Genomic DNA, 8,542 nt, shown 5'->3' with positions numbered 1-8,542 from the left:
TCCAATAGACCACCAGAAAACCGGAAGTGGTGCTGTAGCTCAAGTGAGCTGAAGAGCTTAGGGACAGCGCCCAAGCCCAGACTTCAGGCCCCACGACTGACCAAAAAAATAAATAAATAAATAAAGAGACTCATTCCTATGATAGGAATATCTATTGAAAGAGAAGTTTGTGCATCGGTCGAGTCTAAAATTGGATGCAATAATTCCAGGACACTGATCGATCTCAATACTTTATTAATCATGAAAAAGAATGCTATTCCCTTAATTGTGGTATAATAAATACCTAAGAGTTAGTAGGAACGTGGTATATGTCATTCAATCATAGATAGGCGGCTATGGCTCTTTTTACCAATATATATTTATTTGTAAACCACTGTCTGCCTATCCATGTATAGCTGTTTTGTACAATCCTGGGGCAAGACCTCATCACCTGGGAACCACTTGACAGCTTCATTGGATAGAGGCTGCCGTGCTCACACTCACCCATTCATGAATTGGGACTGCATGTCCCTGAGTTCAGATCCTAGCACTGCCAAAAATTTAATCTTGGATTAAGAAGGCAATCTGTTTTCCTTTTCCGGGAGAGTCCTGGGTGTCAGGCATGATTGAGAAGACATATACAAATCTAGATGCTATGTGATAGCATGCAAACAATATAATACGTTGTTAGGTGTCATCACAGTCAATAAAATAAATGGTAAATAAATGAATAAAACAAAAAAATTCAATGAATAACCACCCCAAACATAATATAATCTGACATCTGTATGGAAGTTCAATCCTATCTTTAAAATGTATGTAAGGAGTATGCTTTCCCGGGATAGGCCTTGAATTCAGGCCTATGGAACAGGCCTGACTTTCTGGTCTTCAAGCACGATGAGCTTCCCCTTCCCGCAGAGTGCAACAGAGTTACCCAGACCCCGTGTTCAAATCCCAGGCCTTGCAGACAAAAAAATGCCACACATTCCAAGCAAGGGAGCTTCATTCTCATTTTAAATATTTTTTAAGTTCACTTCGCCTTTATTTGATACATTTTGATTTTATAACACTAGAGTTTTTTCAAAAAAGGGGTTTAAATTTTTACATTTCAGCATAGCACATTGGTGTTTCTATTTTGACCATCTTCCATGAAGTGTGAACATGAAAATAAGAACACCATTTCTCCCTAGAAGGTTGGGACAGTTGATTTTTTTTATATTTAGAGTTATTTCTATAATTATAAACTCTCTACATTTGTGTCATTTTAGTTTGCCTTAGTGCCTACAACAAAATACACTAGGGGAGTCATAGCACAAAAAGTTGGGTTTCTGAATAAAAACTCACTTTTGTGAGGACAGCAGGTACTTGTAAGCATTTTGGGAATAAACTAGATTGTAAAATGAAAAACAAAAACATTGGGAGTTGGATGTAATCAGTAGTGGAGTATTTGCCTGAAGAGCATAAGACTCTGGAATAAATGTTTCCTAAAGCTCAAAGTGTTAGAATTTTATGATCTGTATAAACAAAAAATTTTTTTTGGTCGTGAGCCTGAACTCAGGGGTTATCCCTGCACTCTTCAGCTCAATATGATTAATCTATTGCTTAAGTCACAATGCTACTTCCGGTTTTCTAGTGGTTTATTGGAGATAAGAGTCTCACGGACTTTCCTGTCCAGGCTGGCTTTGAACCACCATCCTCAAATCTCAGCCTCCTGATTAGCTAGGATTATAGGCATGAGCCACCGTGTCAGGCACGTGAACAAACTTCTTAAAGATTGATTCTGAGAAAAGAAACCTGAAATATACTTTTAGTATAAATAATTTATAATGCCATGTTTAAGGCACTAATTCAGAAGTATTAATTCATTGGCTGCTTTTTAGTTTATTTAAAGTTTATTTATATATATCCGTTATTAATATATATACATATATTATTAAAAACGTAGATTTGAAGTGTACCTAAGAGCATATGTGCTCATGTAAAGTTATGCAACTGCACAAGCTTCATTATTTTTTTCCAGTTTGGTTGGTACCATAAATTATGTGGGATTTTTCTATTGTTGTTTTGTTCTCTGTTTTTGGAGGATTTCTCTTCCTTTTATCCCCCTTTCCCACTCCATGAACTTGAACTCAGCTTGCTCTATCTTGGCTTGGTTGTTCATAGCTGATTTTCTACCACTTCAGCCATACCTGTAGCCGGGGTTTTTGCCAGTTAATTGGAGATGATTTCTCTCAGACTTTTCTGCCTTCATTGGCTTTGAAATTTCATCGTCCATTTCTCAGCCTCCTGAGTAGCTAGGATTACAGATGTGAGCCAATGGGGTACCTAGGGATAAATTAGACTTTGGTTGGTGTATTCTTTCTGTTTTTCTAAGCATGGGATCATCTAATATAGAATTTCGGTGAATGTCCTGGGTCTGAAGTAAGATATATAATACATATGCAAATCTGTATAGTTCTAATAATACGTAATGAATTTAATACGTGTTATAAGTGTAGTAATAGTCAATAAATATAATGAATGACTAATACAAAAAATGAATACCCTCAAAGCAATATACAGTAAACATAAGTATGTAGATATTAATCATTTTTTTCAAGTGTGGATGAATATTACTTAACAGGGCTGGGGATTGAATTCAGACCTAGGGAACAGGCCTGAATTGCTTGTATTCAAAGAGGGTGAGTTTCCCCATTCTCCACAGTGCATTAGAGTTCAAATCCCAGGCCTGGCAGAAAAAAACGGACACAAATTTCAAGCCAGGGATCTCCATTAGTATTTTTAATATTTTTGAATTTTAAAACGATTTATTTTATTTTTTATATACTTTATTAAAAATTTATTATATTTTATTTATTTATTCATTTATTTTGCCAGGCATGGGGCTTGAACTTAGGTCCTAGCAACTCTGCCTCAGCCTCCATCACTCTAAGCTGGGATGTTGAAGCTTCTGGGCCCACAGACCATCCTGGGATCTGAGGCTTCAGGGGCTGACAGGAAAACAAATTGAAAACAGCACTGAAAAATAGCCGTTAATTGCAGAGAGTTGGTGGTTTCTCCATTTTGCTTCCTTGCATGGTGACCATAACGGTTCCAAATGACACAGCTACAACCTGTAGGTCACCTGGCATTGCTGAAGGCTGGCAGGCTGCCAGCGAACCCATAGGCCAATCTGGACACCTAGGTGTTTGAATTCCAGTCATGGCACTTAGAAAGGGCTGGAGAGCCTGATAAACTATTGCCTGTTCATAGGAACCCCAGAGGAATGTCATCAATGTCATGGTTGGATGAGTAGTTTGTCAATCAGTCTAACATAAAATTAAACCTAGTATTCACAAGATGTGGATTGAATTTAATTCACATTATGCATTAAAAGAATACGTGTGTGTGTGTGTGTGTGTGTGTGTGTGTGTGTGTGTGTGTGTGTGTGTGTGTGTGTGTGTGTGTTTTGTCAGTAGTGGGGCCTGAACTCTGGTCATGGGAACTCTCCCTCAGCTTTTCAGCTCAGGGCTAGTGCTGTACCATTTGAAATACAGCACCATTCCCGGCTTTTTCTGATCCTGTGGTGCTGAGGAATAGAACCCAGGGTTCATGCATGCAAGACAAGCACTCTCCCAGTGAGCCACTTTCCCAGCCCCTAAAAGAATACTATTGATTAAATAGAATTCTCACTACATACCTGTGAATCACTAGGAAGGTAGTATATGTCATTGAATACTACTAGATAGACATCATTGGAAGTATATAAATTTCTAAATATATATTTATTTTTATACCACCGTCTGCATAGAAAAGTATTGCTATTTTGGCCAAAACTGAGTCTTGATCCCAGGTCCTGGAATCCACCTGGCATCTGAATGTGCTAGAGGCTGCCATGCTGACATTCACCCAATCGTGAATTGTGCCTCCTAGTTCCTCAGTTCAGGCCCCAGCATTGCTAAAAATGTCTTCCTAGAGAAAGATTCCAAGTGTGATACCTGTTTTCCTTTTCTGTGCAAGTGCTGGGTGTCAAGTATTATGTATATAATATGTCTGCAAAGCTCCATGCTATGGAATAGATTTGAATGAATGTAATAAATGTTATAGGTGCACTCACAGTCAGTCCATAAATAAATGGTAAGTAAATAAATAAATAATAAAATATAATGAATCATTCCATCAAACACGATATAAACTGAATATATGGATGTAAGTATAAATCGTATAATAAACATGTCTATAAATGTTATGTTCTCCAGGGCTGGGGCTTGAATTCAGTCCTAGGGAACAGGCCTGAATTGCTTGTCTTCAAGGGAGGAGAGCTTTCTTTTCCTCTATCCCCCTCAGTGCATCAGAGTTACCCAGATCTCAAGATGCATCACTGCCTGGCAACCAACAAAATGGCACAAAATCCAAGACAGGGAGCTTCAGTAATATTATTAATTAAATAATTTAGTTTTTGCCATGCACGGGGCTTTAACTCAGGTCGTGGCAATCCTGCCTCAGTTTCCATCACCCTTGCATGCATGAGCCCTGGGTTCTATTCCTCAGCACCACAGGATCAGAAAAAGCTGGGAATGGTGCTGTATTTCAAATGGTACAGCACTAGCCCTGAGCTGAAAAGCTGAGGGAGAGTTCCCATGACCAGAGTTCAGGCCCCACCCACAGCCCATCCTGGGTCCTAGGCCTCGGTGACTAACAGGAAAACAAAATGAAAACACCACCAAAAAAAAAGCCACAAACCGCAAAAGGTCAGCAGTTTCTATCTTTCTTTCTTGCACGGTGACCATCCTGGGTCTGAATGACATGGCTGCAACCTGTAGGTCACCTGGCATTGCTGAAGGCTGGCGGGCTGTCAGTGAAGCCATAGGCCAACCTAGACGCTAGACCCTGAGTTCGAATCCAGATCATGCCACTTACAAGGGGCTAGAGAGCCTAAGAAACTATTGCCTGTCCATAGGAATACCAGAGAAATGTGATCAATGTCATGGTTGGATAAGTAGTCCCTCAAAATGAGTCTAGCATAAAATTAGACCCAATAATCACAGGACACAGATTGATTTTAATTTATAGTTTATTATGCATTAAAAATTATTATTGATTAAATGGAATCCTCACTAAATACATGAGAATTGTTAGGAACGTAGTATATGTCACTGAATATTAGATAGACACCTCTAGCAGTACCTAAATATCTAAATTTATATTTATTTATGTACCACTATCGTCATAGAAAGTTACTGCGATTTTGGCCAAACAGGGGATTGATCCCAGGTTTTGGGATCGACTTGGCAGCTGAATGGGCTAGAGGCTGTGGTGGTGACACTCACCCATTCAAGAATTGGGCCTCTCAGGCTTTCAGATCAGGTCCCATCATTGCCAAAAATTTCTTCCTGGTGTAAGATTTCAAGTGTGACATCTGTTTTCCTTTTCTGTGCAAGTTCATAATATGTCTGCAAAGTTACATGCTATGGAATAGATTGGAATAAATGTAATAAATGTTATGGGTGCACTCACAGTCCGTAAAATAAATGCTAAACCAATAAATCAATAATAAAACATAATGAATCGCTCCAACAAACACAATATAGACTGAATATATAGATGTAGTATAAATCGTATATTTAACATGTCTATAAATGTTATGAGGTGCTTGAATTCAGCCCTAGGGAAGAGTTTAGTTCATGCATGATTCTCATAGGTAATGATAGGCAAGACGTATGTCACAACAAAAATTTTTAATTAAGAGTTCATGAAGTGTGACAATAAGAATAACATTGAGGAATTGGAGGAAATAGGAAAGATCCAAGAATCAGTACTCACATGTTGTAGAGCACATGGGCAGCAAAGATGGTGCTGATAAGGAGTTGAGTGGGCAGAGCCTGATTTGCTTTATATTCAGTGCGTAACCAGACCATGGAAACTTAGGTGCATGATAGGGTGTGACCTTGACAGTGATTGGTTCCTCTTCCTCCTTATTTGCTCTACAAAAAAAAAGACAGAATGCCCCAAGAAGTTACTATAATTTCAGACAGCCATTGGGCAATATTTTTGCAGTTCCAAAAAGCACTGGATGAAGTTTACCTGAAGGGGTATTCTATTTTTGAGCCCATTTTCCTTTGGTTGTTTGCAGGTGTTACATTGATTTCTGCAGTTTTAACTCAAAAGGGGGAGCCATTAGAGTGGGTTCACACTCCCCTGGGGGCACACCTTGGGTGTACTCTCAAGCAGACCAACTTGCACATGCTATGGTCAAGGGAAGGACCCAAGCCCAAAGGCATTATTGCCTTGACCCTCACTCCATTATTTTTCCTTTTCCGATGGCAGACATTGAATGGCTCACTCGAGCCAATGCTCATCTTGCTCTCTTCTTAGAGGGGTTTCTAGGCCAAATTGACTGCCATTATGGGCCATTCAAATAGACTGTCATGTTATGGTGACTTCCCCTCAAAATGCCATCTCTATTTTCTGCTACGCCTATTCCTGGCGCCCTCCATGTTTTTACTGATGGAGGTAAAGCAGGCTCTGCGTATGCAGCCTTTGAAGAGCCAGACAACAAAGATTCCCACCTTGTCAAGGGTCAGCACAATATAAAGAAGTGCTGGCCATAATTATGGCTCTTCAGGACATTCAAAAACCCTTTAGTTTGTAGTCTGATAGCCTATAAAACAAAAAAGGGGAGTTAATCCCCATATACAGTTACAGATAGCTATGTTTACCATTAACATTTTAAAATTTTCAAAAGGGGCAACTGAATCCAGATTTCAGAAGCACTGGGGACAACTATTCCCTAAGCCCCAAATAAAAGTCAGGTGGAAGGACCCCCTGACACAACAATGAAGAGGACCTGACCCCCTAGTTTCCATGGGCAGGGAATTTGGATGCGTTTTTCCCATAGGGGAGACAGCCCCCATTGGATTCCTGCCAGGAATCTTAAGTTTTTACCTATCTCCTCTATACAGGAGGATACATAAGGATAAGCTAACCAACAAGGAAGAAAAATGGCTATGGTGGCCTAGGCTTGTGTTTAAAAGAGAAAAGCCGAAATATAATTATTAACCATCCCCAACGGCAACCAACCCTTGAGAAGCTCTTGTGTTCTCTAACAATTGTAGATGGCGATACTCCAGCTGTTGGCTGTCCTGACCCTCCCAGTCCTGACAATGGCCCTATGGAACCTGCATCAACTTCGAGGAGTGACCTGGGCAGTGATCAGTGCTGGCAATGCAGAAATCATCAATAGCACCACAAGAGAAGTTGTCCCTTTGACCTGGTGGCCTGACATTCATTTTGATCACACCCTATGTCATTATGTATAGACCATTTAATATTTATGTTGGAGTTAATTATTTTAATGTCACCTGCTCTAATTATTCTTTTAGTAATTGTTTGTATAGCGGCATTATTGAATCCATACTTATTGTTAAACAACCACCTTTTGTTATGCTTCCAATTTAGATCTTTTTCAGCCCCAGAGCCAAATAGCTGGATTAGAACAAGCCCACCTCTGGACTCTGAAGTGGCAAAGACTGCTATTCCATCCTTGACAAATGTTAAAGGACTAGTAATGGCATTGCTTGGCATGGAAATGCTTTTGCTGATGGTTTTTCTATGCCTTACTTGCATTATATGTGCACTACAAAAAGCTTATGAGCTTATCCAGGCAGTTACATAAGATCAAGATCCAAGTGAATAAATTTCCCTGAGAGGAATCGCAACCAGAGACGGGTAAGAGGGGGTATCAGTCTGGCCAACCTAAGACAGGGCCTTCATCTTTGCTCTGAAGAAGTTCCCGATGATGGGTCAGGCAGAAAAGGCGATCCACCCAACCTAAGACAGGCAGGTTCACTTCTTTAAACAAAGACAGGGGAGCTGTTGGGAGCCATTTCGAGATTAAAGTAAAGCTCAAAGTCATCTTGACCCCTGTGCTCCCTTAAAGGCACGTACAAGGAACTGGCTTACTTAAAAGACACCAGGTGCCCAGGATTGCTTTGCTAAGTCTGCAGTTTGTTTTAAAATTTCCTTGTTTTTCTGGACTATAGTAGAATGGCCTGAGTGTGCAGGCCCACGAGGATGCACCATGCCGCATGTGTGGAACTCCCAATACCCAGGCTGCTCCCAGGTTCTGAAGAGGATGACCTTATGAGATACTGACTGTTATATATGCCCAGGAATTAATTGAACTGCTTCGGACATTTCTAACTGTGGTGGGACTGATGATTATTATTGTGCTAGGTGGGGATGTGAGGTAACTGGGACGGGCTCTTGGATCATGCACAAGGGCCCACCCTATCCTTGTCTGGCGAATCTCACCACCCAGACTTGCCTCAAACCCCCTGCATGGCCAATGCTATCCTGACCAATGGAATCCTTTTAAAATAACCTTTACAGGGGAGGGAAAAAAATAACTAACTTGGAAGTGGCTCTGCCATTAAAACAAAAAAGAGAGAATCTATAGAGCACATGGGCAGCAAAGATGTTGCTGATAGGGAGTTGAGTGGGCAGAGCCCAATTTGCTTTACAGTATGTAACCAGACCTTGGAAGCTTAGGTGCATGCTAGGGTGTGACCTTGAAATAATTGGT

The sequence above is a fragment of the Dipodomys merriami genome, unplaced genomic scaffold (assembly GCF_024711535.1).
Source record: "Dipodomys merriami isolate MVZ:Mamm:240054 unplaced genomic scaffold, mDipMer1.0.p SCAF_218, whole genome shotgun sequence".
Taxonomy (NCBI): domain Eukaryota; kingdom Metazoa; phylum Chordata; class Mammalia; order Rodentia; family Heteromyidae; genus Dipodomys; species Dipodomys merriami.
This window is presented reverse-complemented; position numbering follows the sequence as displayed.